The sequence below is a fragment of the Lottia gigantea genome (genome assembly GCF_000327385.1).
Source record: "Lottia gigantea unplaced genomic scaffold LOTGIsca_5, whole genome shotgun sequence".
NCBI lineage: Eukaryota > Metazoa > Mollusca > Gastropoda > Lottiidae > Lottia > Lottia gigantea.
In genome coordinates, this window is record NW_008709715.1 from 4,989,134 (window position 1) to 5,002,593 (window position 13,460).

The window sequence follows — 13,460 nt, forward strand, 5'->3', positions numbered from 1 at the left end:
ACCAATATTGATCCATATACATGCATTGTAAAATATGTCGCAAATAAGGAATACGAATAGAAATGGCGAATCAGAACTGAAAGGCTTGACCATATGTGTCAGTTATACCAGAAAATACTCGGAAAGAAATGGATTACATTGACCACAACCGGGAATGGCTATTGCGCTTCTACTGCAATCTTTAAGTACAAAATGTCATCGTTCTAGACAATTTGCAGTTGTGTGTGTTTAATTTTAGTGTCACCCTTACCTCAGTAATGTTATGATCACGTCAAGTTTTATAGGAGTATTTTTTGGTTAATGAATCATTTGATAAGGTTGTCAGTTTGATGTGTTTTTTATGATGGATTCAGATTGATAAGTTGATGTTTGGTAGATAACATTCTGTAGTGATTTCTATTGTTCTAATATCACCTGTCTTGCTTCGTAAATATGTAACAAAATTCTTATTGTCAGGACCTCGTTTTATAGATAGTTGAGTCGAGGATTTGATTCTTTTCGTGTCTTAAAGTATTTACTTTGGCGCTGCTTAACGTCTTTACGCTCCGTAAATAAGACGTTGGTATTTTGTTCACCCAAACCAAAGGTGTGCAGTTCGGATTTTTTCCATCTTGGCCAATGTTGACCTTAGCGGCATCTTAAATCTTTACGTTAGGATAAATTTGAAGAGGTTTTAAAATAGCTGTTAATTTGCATCCCCGATGTTAATAATCCTGCCTTATTGTTAGACATAAAGAATACAATCCTATTTGACCTAATAACACTATAGGTGTCCTCGTAATCAAATCAAATATTATGGTAGTTGGAGTTCTTTTCTCTATACGGAATTTGGAATGCCGGTTTCAACAGGAACCTTAGCTTTTGTAGAAGTTTGAAAAATTATTAAAATATGTGTTCTTTATGACAAGCCTTAAATAGTATGGGGTATAAGAGTATAAGCAAAACTATAATATTCGACATTTCCGCCAAGATATTATCTCCCTTTAAGAGTGCAGACGATATCCTGTGGCGCTGTGCGATGATACTCTATGGTAGTAATGGACTATCATCACTCAATAAAAGTTTTTTCATGCTTTATCGACCAATAAAAATGGGGTTTTAGTGTGGGGCAATTCAGGTAGACATCGGCAAGAAGTCTTTAAATTCAACGCTTCAGGGCCTCATATTTCAGCGGATATTTTATGATGTTTGTTTCTTCACAGCAGGAAGGATTTTAACTTGAAAGGCTTCAGTACGTTTATATCTGCTGAGAGTTCAAATTGTACACAATTATCCTTTATAATTCCACCAACACCATTTTGACACCAAGATTGTCCATATTATATGTTTTCAGTAAGTAACGATATTTCCAAGATCAGACGCCAGCAAAGACAGTCACAGCGATTTGGTGTAGGATCTGCAAAATGTTCTTGACTCTCCTTTTGTATGTATTAATCTGAAACGGCAATATGATCATAAATATATTGGGCTTTTTTTCTCGAAAAAACATAGATACATTTCATGCATATTCATGAGATAAATATTTAGTGCTCTACGTCACCACAAAGCGTTAAAATGGTTTGACTTTTGGCTCGTGCGATCATGAAGCAATTGCCTAATTAGTCAATGAATATTTCATCAGCAATTTGAGCCCTTTGATATGTGGCCTTATTGATAATGTCAAGTGAATAAATGAATAGGAATGATTGTTTTAACATTACAGATGGCTGTATATAGTAGATGTAATTAATTATAACTACATGACCTAGGCTACTTGTCGTGGTTTTTGGTTTTTGGCTTTGTCTGATGGTCAGAACGAAGGCACACAACTTTTACAACTCATTCAATGAACCCTTCAGATAAAGATGCCTGATCAAGTATTTTAATCTCAAAATGGTGAATTTCAGTATCAAAAAGTGGCTCTACTTTCTTTACAGAAGAGTAAAAGCACCAATGGGAATATATCCATTTGCTTTTTAAGGTGGAGGAAGGGGAGGGAAATGGAAACGTTCTCAACAAAAGTGCTTAATATAAACAACAAATCGGGAGAATTATTCCTCGAATACAGCCTTCTTTCGTGATTGGTGGAAGGCTTATTTTTTTGAAAACTATCCTATCAAACGGTGAAGGAGTCAAAGAACTCTGGGCCTTTAAAGATTTCCATTTTCAAAGGTGTTGATTTGCAATATAAAGCATTAATTTCATTTCAGAACGTCATCCCGCCATCATAATAAGTGTGAAAATCTGAAAATACAATAAAATACAGCGTTAACCTTTTAGCTGTACACGATAGCTGGAAATATAGCTGTTAATTGTTCAGCTCCAATGAGAATAGCTGGTGCTACAGGGCAAATTGAATGTCTTATTCCGGAGGGATAACCTTAATAAGGTCAACTATTTTAACCTAAATGATGTCTTATTTTAAACGACTATTGATTACATAGGAGTCCATGCTATAGACATTTTGAGACTTTGCTAAAACACCATCATGGCAAGGCAAAGTTTTTCATGTATATAAATACCTATTTTAGCTGCAATCTGCTGACTTGAATAATGAAAGATTCAGTGATCTAAGTACATGTATATTAAATCAAGAATAGATTATGACTGTATGAAGCAAAATTTTAAAGTTTATGACTTCCGGTTCACCTTTTAAGATTATTTCAAAACACCATTTTACTGGTTCCCAAAAAATATTTAAAATATGTTTTATGTCCAGTAAAACCAACAGACAATCAGCACTGACCCGTGATAACGAAAATCGGTATAAATTGCATTAATTATTATCATATCACAATAACTGATCAATCTGAGCCGTGTTTTATAGAATTATCTCCCCCTTGTTTTACCCTACAGCTAATAATTAATAAGGGATTTGATTGACACGCTAAGCTGAGGGCCTCTCGCATCATTAACAAATTATAACACCATAGTGCCCTGTCTCTGATCGTTTTGATGGAAACTTAGTGAGGTCACGCATAAAGATTATTGTTCTTTTTCAAGCACCATTCTCAGAACTTGGTAGGTTTAACATGACTGTCTTCTACAGTCCAATATTACCCTAGGCTAGACATTAGTTCTTGTCACATACATTGATTACATTGTCAAGACACAGTTTTATACAAACATTTATTTATAAAAATTAGTACTCGACTAGTTTCGTAGACTATATATCAAATTTGAAAAATTTAGATTGTTTGAATAGTTAGCTATGAAAATCCAATTGTGCATTAGCAGAGAAAATGGACTGATTATCTTTTAAATGCATAGGAATATATAACTGGCTTCCAATTAACGTGATAAATATGATGGATTATTTCTGCATCACGTATCCCGAGTATGATTTAAACCTTCTTAAAGATAGATATTAACTTTTACTCATATCATATAATTATAGCCAAGTCTTCTGAGACAGTTGATATTTCATGAAATGTCGTTCTTCTCCGCAATAATCATCCATTGAAATTAGCAACATAAACTGTCCGATGCCATTGATTTAGTGGAGTAAAACTAGAGGTTAGAAGCGAGAGAGAAATCGGGTGTATTTCTCTTTAATTATAGACAGTTAATACCAAGACAATGTATCAAGACATCCGCCATTACTTTATAGAATCCTGTTATTATTATTATTAGCAATAAAGTGACTAACTGTGTTGATGAAGAGTCGTTTCAGAAGTCTATTTATTACCACATTTACGGTATATGAAATGAAATAGTATTGTATTAGATATACATGAAGGATATTTTTTTTGATTTTTTGGAGTAAACTGTTATTAATGGACCAAACACATTAATCTGTTCAAGACAGACACGGGTGCTTTAATCATAATTACTGTCTAAAGTGCGTGTGTCGGTGGCAAAATAAATGCCGGCATTTTGATTACTTGACTTATGAGTTAAAATATAATTTTATCGTTATATTAATTTCTTTTCGCGGTAACGTCATACTTCGCTCGATGTCTTAGGCGTTACGCACGTGTAGAAAATTATAGGCGATCAGCAGAGATTTGACAGTTGAAAATAGGAAATAGGATTAGTCTTGACAGCCTCTTCATCGGCATCACAACGGGGTCATACAGGGTTAAATGACAGTCGTGGAAAATAGAAACGTTTCTTAACCAAAAATGCAAAATTAATAAAATGGGAAAATGACCACTTTCTTTGATTTTCGTTTAGTGACGAAATGAGTTGGAAAATTGAATTTCAACCGGCGATGAAACGGTTGTCGGTTTCTTTTGTTACTGCAAAAACTGCGAGAAAATTGTTGAGCCTGTCATTAGCTGGAGTATCTTTTAATTTAATGACTGTGTTTTGGGGAAGTATTCTTTATTAGAATTTCCTAACGTAACCGAAATTTTGCATAAGTAAGAAGAGAACTTTTCGACATAATTAAAGTTGTCGACTTCGACATCGTTATGTATGTCAAATGTCAGAAAACTTGAGCTAGAAATATACTATCCAATATGAATCACATTACTGACCCATTTTTGAGAACAGGGCTTGCTGACTCCTAGTATTATTGATCACTCCACGAATCCCTTTCACACCAATAGTAGTTACTAATGCAATTCATTTTGGTTTATAAGTCTATACTGTTTCAATCCTCTACGGAAGAGTCTAATGATCATATACAGATCTTGATACTGTTACAATGAAATAAATGAAGACATTTTTTACAAAAAAGATGCAAATCACTAATCAGATTCAGATGGCCATCTTTTTCATGTCGAGAAATGGGAAATGAAATTAATTTGGCAAGACATGTTATTAGAAATATTAGCGCCAATCTGATTGAAAGTATCTTTGAAAGAGCTGTCACAAAGAGCAGAGGGAAATATGGCATAAAAATTAAGAAATAAATCTAAAAGCTGTCTTTCTCATCGATTGCATGGCCTTATCTTTATAATAAGTCATATATCAGCTGGAATAGGCGGTCATTGCTAATTAGTTGGTATGCCCCCTTATGACCTGATAAATTAGGCAACGATAAAAGATAGCTAAGTGACAAATCTCCTAGGACTTATTGCTTCTGTTGGAAAATGGAGAGAAATGAAAGTAATATTTCATTGGTTATAAGAGCCAATTCCTCATTGCCCTCTACATTCACCCTCTCTTATCAGTTTACAGCCGATATCGATGTCGTGGTGATATTTTTACGGCACATAAGCGGTCCTGGAACTCTTCTTTATTAAAGACCAGTTTTATCGTGAAACTTTATCCAGACGATCATTTGAAACTAAAGAGTAGAAGAGCTAACAAATAATATAATCTGTCAAAGCTCTTTTACATCTAGATTGGGTTCAAAGATTTATTCCCAATGGAAATTTTACATTCTGTAACAATGTTGGTAGGATTGAAGACGAGTTCTGACTGTTGTCTAGTCATCCATCTTGTTTCAGTATGGAGTGCCAGGGTCTTGTCATGGTTTCTTTGAAAAGTGACTGCTATAATTATTATGATTAGCATGAGTACCACTGACTAATTCTACTCCAAATCTGAAAATGTGAATTAAAAAGTCGACCGTTGTAAAAATACAGCAGTACAGTTTAAAGATTTGGTTAATTTGGAAGATTTACCCATAAGATCTCGAGATAAGGCCACATTTATGAGCAGGCAAAAAAATTATTTTAAATTTCAAATTATTTATTTTACAGGTGATCGATTGAAGTCATTCTTACGAAACATGAACAATTCATGCAAGTCTGTATTCATCAAAGAAAGGTAAGACAAACTTATATCGCCATTTCCGTTCAGATAATAATTTGAAGTTGATATTAAGATCAGACTCACACGCATATGCTTGAGAGTTCTTGAAATTTGATATTGGATGAACTCCGATCTCTTAACCACCTTAACTTCAAACAAAAGCTACGAAGTTCTGTTTTTTCAGCATTTATGATTTTAACATAGACGGAAATTGGGACAAGGCTCCCCTATACTATTCATTCGCTTCAAGTAATTGCCAATCTGGAAGTTTCTGCATACTTATAAATCAAAATATCTACTCTTTATATTGTTATTAAACCACCTCTTATCGGTTTGATAATAAAATTATCTCATGAAGAGAATCTAAAGATCAGAAAAAGTGTACCATAGAAAACAACTAGTAGAAATTCAGACTCACGTTCCTTCTTCAACTCAGACATGTTAACGAATTCAAACAGCTAATTTCGCTAAGATTTACTTAAAATGTCCATTGATGTAGTATGAAGGTTTCCTCGCCGAGCATCAACTTTAATTTCGTAACTGCACGCTTAATAATAATCGACATTGTTATTCTATTGTTTTTGGCGTGTATTGGAGTTGATTTTGTGAAAAAGACTGTTGACTCTAAGAATTACCACGGTTATCAGACTTCCTTTCTCCTTTCAAATGCGAAAATAGGATAATATTGGTAATCAGAGTCTTTTAATTTCTTATTGAACGGCTTCCTCTTTCATTGACTCAGAAAGTTAATGGCGATGTTGTCAAACGAACCATGCATGTGACAGATCTACAATTTGAATATACACCATATATTTACAAACTCGAAATTTAAAGGCGCTTTAATAGTGCAGAAAATATTTCTCATTCAAATATTTGGTCATAACATTTTGGTTGAAAAGTTCAACTAACACGTTGAAAATTTCACATATTGGTTAAAATGTTGTAATAACGCCTCAAATTCAAATGTTGATGACATGGGATGAGGTTACTTTTGAGACTGGAAATGAACTTTAATTATAATTTTCATGAAACATAACTTGTGTATGCTAAAAACCTGACAGTTTTACAGATTTAAAGTATGTTTTATGTCGTTTTATACATTGACACAATTTAAAAGACTATCAGAACTTTCTAACCACATGAATGCGGGGAAAACGTACATACATGTCACTGAAATAGGCTGATGAAATATTTTCATATCAACCTTATTGTAGCACCTGAAATATGTCCAAGTCTTCTCGTCTTTTCTTTTTTCAATTTACCGTATTGTCTATTGAAAGAAAAAATAAGTTCAAAAGATTAAGAATTCCATTGAGTTCATCAGTGGTTAAAGTATCATATGTCACATACATTGGCCATAAATCACGGAGAATATTGGGTATAGAATGGTTTCTAACCACCATAAAATATAGACTTTAACAACAATAAGTTTCAGATCTTTATAAAATCTCAATAACTACCGCTATCAACAATAGAGCTTGGTAAAGAGAACCATAAATCATATTAACCACCTATTGTTCAAGACTACAACCAAGCTATTTAGACAATTATAACCAGTCCAACGTTTCCATATTGCATCTCACTGGGCCACCAGACTTGTTTGTTTTCCATATGAATGGTCTGGAACAATCAAACTGTAAACCATCTTCAAAAGATGTTTGTTAATTCACCGACTAAAACTAACAGAATAAACAAGCATGTAAATGGTTTATATTTGGTTAATCCGCATTTCCGTTCCATCTGTCCAGGTGATTTACTTATAAAGTTTCCTTTAATGTTTGGAGTTTAAGGAATCTAACAAGGATTTTGTGGGTGCTCCATGCCTTTACCTTATAATCTATCAAAATTGGTTGCAAAACGTTTCATACAAATAATTTTGTTGTCTTTTGTTCGAAAGCTCTTTATCACTAGCTACAATTGAGAGAAATCAGTCGTTACTATGTTAGTGTCTAAATGGTAGTTTGTTACAGTTTATCCCACATGATTAATGAAGCCTGCATCAACTGATTTCAATTGACTGTAATTTAGTTGAAGAACGACTATAAATCGTCTTTAACAAATAAGCGAATCATTGCATGACGTATTACAACTTGTGACTGCACTGACATGCGTTATGCCGACATGGCGAATATGGCCGACTTAAAGGAATTGTTTTATCTGTTTAAAGACAGAAATAAGAAAACAGCACCTGGGTTCCATGTTTCGAACTAATACAAGACTTCTTCTACTTCATCTTCTGTCTAGCAAATATTGAAACAAATTTAACTTTATTACAGGCGGACCACAGCCTCGTAAAGAAAGACAGGCAAATTCAATATGGTGGCACTAGGGAACGATAAATCATTGGCCTTTACCACTTCTGACATATCACGTGATCACGTATCCCATCATTAAATCTCGCGAGACTACTTATTAAGCCTCGTTTCAGAGTGCTGATACAATTTCCCGCTTCTCGTCATTCCGTGGACTTTTAGTGGAAATGTCAGTCCGGGATCGTTTGAGTTGAAATAAATAACTCTTGGAAGATAATTTGCCATGTCATTTGGGCTATCGTAACAGATTTATGCTATCATAGTGTGCAATGTTAACCATTAGTCATTGGGAATATCTTTTCGTTGTTTTGTTGTATGAAAGATTGGGTATGGAGGTGAAGTTATCTCTACTTGAAGCAATTAGTTGAGATAAAGTTTCTTTAGATCAATACTAATTGTCTTGTCAGATGTAAATGCTGCTTATTTCTGATAGATGTTGTCTTTATCAGGCGGCGATATTTGATAGGTTTTTTGTTGGGTTGTTCTTGTAAACGGATATCAGACTCATGTCCTGACGTGTTTGGAAGTTGTTTTACAAACTGGATAAACAATCATTCCTTAGCAATTGGTCTTAAATATTGAGTTTGATTTTAAATACCAGAAACATTAAGAATGGTTTTGTCATTCTAATGTCAGTATACTTATATATCAAATTATCCCAGTTTAATTGGTGCCTCAAGTAAAAGATCAAAGATCGGTATTGACAGGAGAATTATTGACTTATATGATCATGATTCTGTAGTTCCAGAACAGTTCTCTACTCTCCATCGTTGTATTTCTTTTTTCTTTTATCCTTTTGCGAGAAAGGAATAGTCCTTTTGGACTTGAATTTTTAATCGTATTAATTATTCAATATGATTAAACGGATGTTTTTCCGGTTTTAATTAATCTTAAAATGAGCATACTTTAAAATTCCTTTTTATTCCTCAAAAAAATGATGGAATAATTTAGTACTTCTGTTATAAACGTAAATTCAAAAACAGAAAAGTTATGTAATAAGACGCAGTAGTTAAACAAATGCTGATGCATCATCACTTTTCTAATCAGAATCTACACGATATTGTTTTATTTGGACATGAAACACTTCAATACCTCTCATATAATTAACTATTTTAACTGGCTTTTAAGTTTGAATATAAAAAAAATATTGACGACATTTTCATTCAAATATTGAAGTGTAATTAATCTAGAGTGGGCAGACAACTCAATATTTCTTCTGGCTACAAACATTGTTTAGTTTTACTCACAACTATTCACAATTCAATTGAAAATCAAGTTGATTCTCTAAACACTCTCTTTTAGCCAATCTTAACTCAATATTATTTCAATTGGATTATATAAAGACACGAAGTTGGTAGAAGCTGTATGGATACACAGCACATTTATTGGTGTAATGTATCATACAAGACCGTATCAAAGAACTGTTGCGTTTTCTAATTTTACAACTATCGACCCGTTTAGAATTGAGAAAGTTTGAACAAGAGAGTTTCAAATTAATTGTCAGGAACCAGATTTCATATAAAACCTGTGATCTTTTGCAGTCTTTTGTGATGTAGAATGCACCATTGGCACCAATAATTGAAAACATTCGCCACTTTCTGTGGATATTAACAACTCGGTTTGACTACACTTTGTAGTGTTAAGAAATTACATGTAGCTTATTCTTGTAGGAAGTAAAATGTAATTTGATATAAACGTCTTTTTTCAACTTGATTAAAACACCAGAGATTTTTGTAAAAACTACATTAGAAAAAAGATATCGAAAATTGAAAGACAGAAAACCAAAACTTTAAAATTATTCACACAAATTACCTTATTGTTTCTTTGCTGGTTTTTATTGAAGTGTCTTGATAATGTAAAAAGCATTGAATATTTTACACACTTCCATTATAGAAGAGTTCTAATGTAACGATAATTTAAATAGAATAGAAGGTAATATGGAAAATTATCGATCTTAGTATTAATCTGTAGATTCATATAGAGATTTGAAAAATATATAATTTGGAAAAAAACACAGTCAACAAACTCAGCTGCACTTGCTGACTAGACAGAAATATGTCCCACAAACACATAACCTTTGGTATAATATGACAACATATAGATTTATTAAGAAATAAGAAAAATATATATTGAAAATCGAACTGTATACCATACAAACAACATCATCATTGAGGGTTCGTCGAATTAGAACTAGAAGCAACAACCCAAGCTGCATGCTGGCACCAGTAAAGCTGAACTAGACAAAATTATGTCTATGACAATAGTTATAAGTAATGCATCGTGCTGCACTGTAAACGATCAAGTCGGATTTGTGTGGTTTCCTCTACTATAAATTAGAAGTAAATTGTTTGGTTTAAGATTACTAAGTTATTAATTGTACAGGGTTATTGATGAGAGCTCCACAGAAAAAAGTGGTTAGGGAGGTTTTATATATTACAACTAATCTGTTTTAACCTAATAAACGATTAGTGGAATGCATGATAAAACTAATAAAAACCTCTCCCTTTTTAACTATCATATAACAACACTCATTAAGCCATCTTTTAATTCTATGTTTTCTGTCATCTTCTGCACCATTCCTGAACTTTTGACCAGCAAGTCGCCATCTTTCGGTAGAAACGATCTTTCTATGGCCACCCAAATTGATGACTGTAAGAGGAATTGCACGCAATCTGCCCATCTTTAACTCACCAAGTGTAAAGTAGCATTGACAAAAACTGATTCTTCCGTCAAAGAGAGCAGTTCGGGAAGCAACCATGCTTCTGCCAAAATAACTCAAGTCTGGCACTAGAGACCGACCACTTGTACTGCCAATGGTGTTCATCACGCAATCAACTCCTTAATCAACCTTTAACGTTTTCTCTCATCTAAGACAATTGGCACTTAAAAAAATCTTAGTGTAGACCTAAAACCTATATAATATAATGGTATTAAATTATGTCTAGTGAAGTGTTGTTATTATTTTTTGATCAAATAGTTTTAAGTTACCTTACACCTTGCCTTATCCCTTAACAACTGTTATTATAGGAAAGACTATTAGTCTGTAGTCAAATTATTACACTACGTTCCTATTCTCTTCTCCTCAATCTTCTACAACCAATGATCCCATTTTGACAAATGAGTTAAAGAGAGGTTTCCAACAATATGTTACTTTTATTTTACTTGAAGAAATTCCAAATGACAGAGAGAATTGTTCGGCGCCATCAAATCAATGACTATGATTAGATGTGGAAGGTTTTCTCGTTCCCTTGGTGAGAGGATACCGGCTGCTATCTAGTCGCTTTATTAAAACTTGGCTTAGCCGACTCTTGGGTCGTTAGAATTCTCTCTGTAGAACCGATTTCTTAATTTAAATTTATTTCATGGCGTCCATGGTCCTTGAAAACACACACGGTCGTGTAGAAATTTAGACTAAGAAAGAACTGTTTGATTCCTCGAGAGTATTTCTTTATTTTCACGTGTTGATTTAATTAGAAAATGTTGAAACTGGTGAATTAGTCTAGAGAGACCAACTAAATTTCCTTCTAATTACTCTATAGTCAAGTTAAAACTGTTGAAAATATTTGTTACACTTGAAATGTGTCTTTAGAGGTTCTCAGGTGCTAGTAACGACTAACTCTATGTGAAATATTATTATATTCTACACGACAGTCTAGTTCCATTGTCTCCGATTGTCCACTGTGGAATTAAGCTGATAGAAATAGAGGGACTGAAGCAATGAAACAGTTTAACTTGCTTAAACGCATTTTGATGTGTCCTCAAATTTGTTAATTTTTAAAATTTGCCTTACCAGTTGATAGAGCTCAGTTTTAATTGGTGCTGCTAAAGTAGTTTAGATATTAAACAGAGTTTGTCTTATTCTCGATAATCTAAGAATGATAAGGTGACTTTTTAATCTTAAAACTACAGGTAAAGAGATTAAAAGGTAAAAATATAGGAAATCATTAGAGTAGAAAACGAGCTTGACAAACCTGTCAATGTAATATGGTTTAATAGCTCAGTGTCTTTCGTCAATTATCGATTTCTTAATTATTACCTATTGATTTAACCCGATATAGTCATCATACAGTAGAAACTATACAGGCTGTTACCTCTAGGCACTTGTTATAATGTTATAAACAAAGAAGAACAAAGTAAACTGTCTTTAAGGTGGAAATGGATGAGGCACGGTGAAATGCAATGATTATTGCATCGATAATCCTGCACCAGGACACTCTACCTTGTTTATGTCTACCTTTAAAGGTATACTTTTACACTTAGATTAAATTTCAAAATGATTGCGATATTTATTTTATTACTGTGACCAGAAGTGATTTTGAAACAGTTCCGATTATAGCAGGTTAGAAGCATTGTTTCTATCTTTAATATGGGAGGAAAATTTAATAGTGCCATTCCAACAAACAAAGTCTCTGACTACCACAAATTGAGGGCATAAACCATTCACGGTGCTCACATATAAACAAATTATTGAAGGGAATTCTTATGTGGTTTTTATTTGGTATAAAAATCTAGTTCTGTATATGATCTATGTCTTGTATATTGGTAGGCCTACGAGAAATTACTCGTCAGTTTGAACACTCTAAGAACGTACCCGGGACCACTGAAGTTTTAAAAATGTAGATGTCATTGTGGATTGATTTTAAAATAGGAGATACATTTTCATTTCTTCTGAAGGCTATGGCTCTGCTGTGTCTCATCTATCATTTTCTATCAAACACATCAAATCTGTCTGCATTCAATTTCTTCCATCCACAGGTTTCTGCTTAATTTCGCATTCGCTAGAGCCATTCACCTTGTTGTAATTCCGGCTTCCACCCCCACATGCGTCCTCATTTAAACGGCAATCTATTTATGTAAAGTGTTCATAGTGAAAGGGAAATAACTCGGTATAAGATTTAAAACCCATCAAGACATGTTGGAATCTAAAGATCTCTTTTGACTCCACCGATTTTATGATTCTATCGACTTTCTGGGTTATCAAATATAGATCTTTAACCTTCTACCCTCCAATCTCTTCAAATAAAATGATGGTAGAAAATTGTATTTGTCAATCAACCAATACCATCTGTTAGCTGGCTCATTCCCCAATTTGATAGGCCTTAGACTGGGATTAGCCGTGTCCCGGGGGATGAGGTCATTACGACGAACTAGCTTTCTACTGATCGGAAAATTATCCATTCACTACCCGTTATCAATAACTAGCATTAAAGCTTTTTACTCGAAACTTCAATTCGCCATTTCTTCATATCCTTACAGACGTCACAATGACAAATTGATTGAAAGGAAGGCAATGTAAAAGGGTAGAGGAGAATGATCTTAAATCTCTGGAGATTTGCTCGACAAGATATCCATTGCTCGTCTCTTTACAAGTCTTGGTTTGTCTAGAAATTAATACCTTCCACCGTGGCCCAATATCTGGCTTATTTCACCAAGTATCAGCGATTGATTGTGCTTGATATTGTC